This window comes from Drosophila melanogaster, chromosome Y (genome assembly GCF_000001215.4).
Source record: "Drosophila melanogaster chromosome Y".
NCBI lineage: Eukaryota > Metazoa > Arthropoda > Insecta > Diptera > Drosophilidae > Drosophila > Drosophila melanogaster.
This window is the reverse complement of record NC_024512.1, coordinates 904859-907587: the sequence shown is the minus strand read 5'-3', so window position 1 is coordinate 907587 and position 2729 is coordinate 904859. Positions and strand designations below refer to the sequence as shown.

The following is a 2729-nucleotide window of genomic DNA, read 5'->3' as shown; positions in this document are numbered from 1 at the left end:
AAATGTTTGTCCCATATATTGTTGTTGCAATTAAACAGATTCCGCAGTGCGTTGATATGGCCAGCTACCACATACTAATATACCTCATACACCTCTCCTCTAAATACTTGGTTCAAAGTGTTCGGTCCAAGCTGGTCATGTCAAGCACTCATTCGAGTAGCAAAGCATACTTTTCGTTAATAGTGGTAATCACCTGGGTATAATAATAATATTAATCAATAAAACATTCAATTCAGTTTTTTATTTAATTTTATGTTAAAAGAGTTTCCAAAAGTGTTTTCCTGACTACATGAAATACTTTTTGATAATTTAATTTCTTTAAATATACAAATTCTGTTTTAATGTATTATAGGAGTGAGTAGAAGGTTAAAACATTATTTTCAATTTAAAATAAAATTAAAATTTTGATTCCATCATTTTTATGTAATTCTTTTTGTAGAGTATTCAATACTGGCAACTTCGTATTTTAGTTTGATTTCCCATGCTGTTTTTGGTTAATTTCCAACATACCAGATTGATTTCGCGCGAAAATTTAAACGCATTTTATTGCCTTTTTGGAAGAACGTTGCTTCAAAACGGAAAATCGAAGGAAACCCTGACCGGACCTAAGGGACAGCCTTGGGGGGAAAACTGGCAGTGCATTTTCCCAGCCCCAAAGATTTTCCCCGGCACGTCGGGGAACTTATTATGAAATAAAAGAACTAATACTTATTATGCTAGCCGAACATAAAACGAATTTTCGAGTCTAGAGTTCCCATCTGCAAGGGCATGACAGAGTCCTGGCAAAGACACTAGAATAACAAGATGCATAACTTTTTTAGTGACGGCCAAAATTGCTCTCTTTCCACTCGCTCACGCTGAGAACGTAAGAAATCTAAAAATAGAATTCGCTTGCTTGTGTGAGTAAAAACAAGAGACGAGAACGCGTATATGTGTGCATGTTGTGGTAGAAGACGATTTTCGGGCCGAAATAAATTCTGATCGAAGAAACGAATTTATATTGTACATATTAGGGTAGTTTTTTCCAATTTCGTAGCAATATGATAAAATAAAATAATTTTTAAAAAAATTAAAGCTTTTTAAATTCGTTTGTTAAAATCGCCGCTCGAATTAGCTACCGTTTACACATTTATATTTATGTTTAATTCTAATTTGTCTCTCATCTGACAATCTTTTAAAAGCGAAATATTTTTTTGAAACACTTTTAATCTTAATGTTACATGATATTAAGTCAAATGACTTAATAAATGTACTAAATAATTTAAGGAAGTACAATAGAAATTATTATAGCTACTGTAATTTCATAAATTTTCTAAAAAGAAGACATTACGTTGAGAAATAAATATTTCATAAAAATAAATTTATAAAATAAATAAACATATAACGGTTTATTGCAAAAGTCATATCAAAGACACTAGAATTATTCTACTGTCTTTGCTTTGGTCATGTCACTCAAGCACTCAACAATTATTGCCTAATTATTTTTTCACACGACGCAAGATCAATACTTTAATGACAAATATTCTTATATAGTCATTTTTTAAATTTATTTTGTGATAATATGTACATAGATTTGGCTATTTCTAATCTATTTTCAAATAATAATAACGTTAAGGCAATGCAAAACAAGAATTTTTCGCATGGTGCCAATTGATCAAAAATAATATAGATTTAAAGTCTAAGAACTTCTGAGGTGAAGGGCATATTTTGTCAAATTTACAATGCATGAGCATACGTGTGCACACATACAGCTGTCTGCTATCACTGTATGCGCAGAAAAGAGCTGTTCGCTGTCGCGCTCTCCGCTCTCTCGCTCTCTAACAAAAATTCGAGAGAGCCTGGAGCCACCTCTAGAGCCACGGCGAAAAAATCGTATGGCGTTATGCATCTTATTATTTTAGTGTCTTTGGTCCTGTCAACCCTTTTAGCAAGTGTCAAAAACTCAAAGAAAAAGACGATGACTTTGAAGTCTACAAGTCATATTTCTGTGAACGAGTGAACTGGCAACATGTCGAGCCTGTAAGTAGCTAGGTTTTTCCTATAGAAATTATAGCAAGTCACAGTAAAATCTTGAACACAGAACAACAACAACAACAGCAGCTGGATCAATTGGTTCCTCGGAATCAAGGGCAACGAGTTCCTCTGCCACGTGCCCACCAACTACTTTCAGGACACGTTCAACCAGATGGGCCTGGAGTACTTCAGCCAGCACTGGACGTGATCCTGAAGCCGGCGTTCGACAGTTCCTCGGGCTTGTTCTACGACGATGAGAAAAAGTGGTACGGCATGATTCACGCCCGATACATCAGGTCGGAGCGTGGCGTGAATGATATGCACCGAAACTATATGAGAGGAGACTTTGAATCGTGTCCGAATATCTCCTGTAATAGGAAGAACACCCTGCCAGTGGGCCTCAGCGATTTGGGGGGCAAGTCAACGGTGAAGATCTACTGCCCACGCTGTAAAAACTACTTCCATCCTAAAACTGATACACAGCCAAATTCGAGCCCAGCTTCCCGGACATCTTCTTAACGCAGCTGCCGAACTTGAGACCGCCCCTGGACGACCCACGGTAAGTAATTCTCCGAATATAGTCCTGGTTGTTTTCTAAACAAAGCGCTTGAACTTGCAGTCCCTATGCTTTCGGTTGCACCAGAAGGCCTTGATGCCACTTAAATCGCCCAAGTCCTCACCAAAGAAAATCGGATCCTCGGCCAGCTAGTCCTCCT

At 37.1% G+C, this 2729-nt stretch overlaps 2 long non-coding RNA genes across 2 annotated transcripts; both read left to right on the top strand.

Annotated features, from left to right (window-relative positions):
- The first annotated feature begins 91 nt into the window (after positions 1-91).
- Positions 92-783, top strand: Su(Ste):CR42421. The gene has a single exon (NR_026615.1). It is a non-coding gene; the product is annotated as a Su(Ste):CR42421 (long non-coding RNA).
- A 1126-nt stretch (positions 784-1909) lies between these two features.
- On the top strand, positions 1910-2729 carry Su(Ste):CR42420. Its single transcript, NR_026614.2, has one exon. It is a non-coding gene; the product is annotated as a Su(Ste):CR42420 (long non-coding RNA).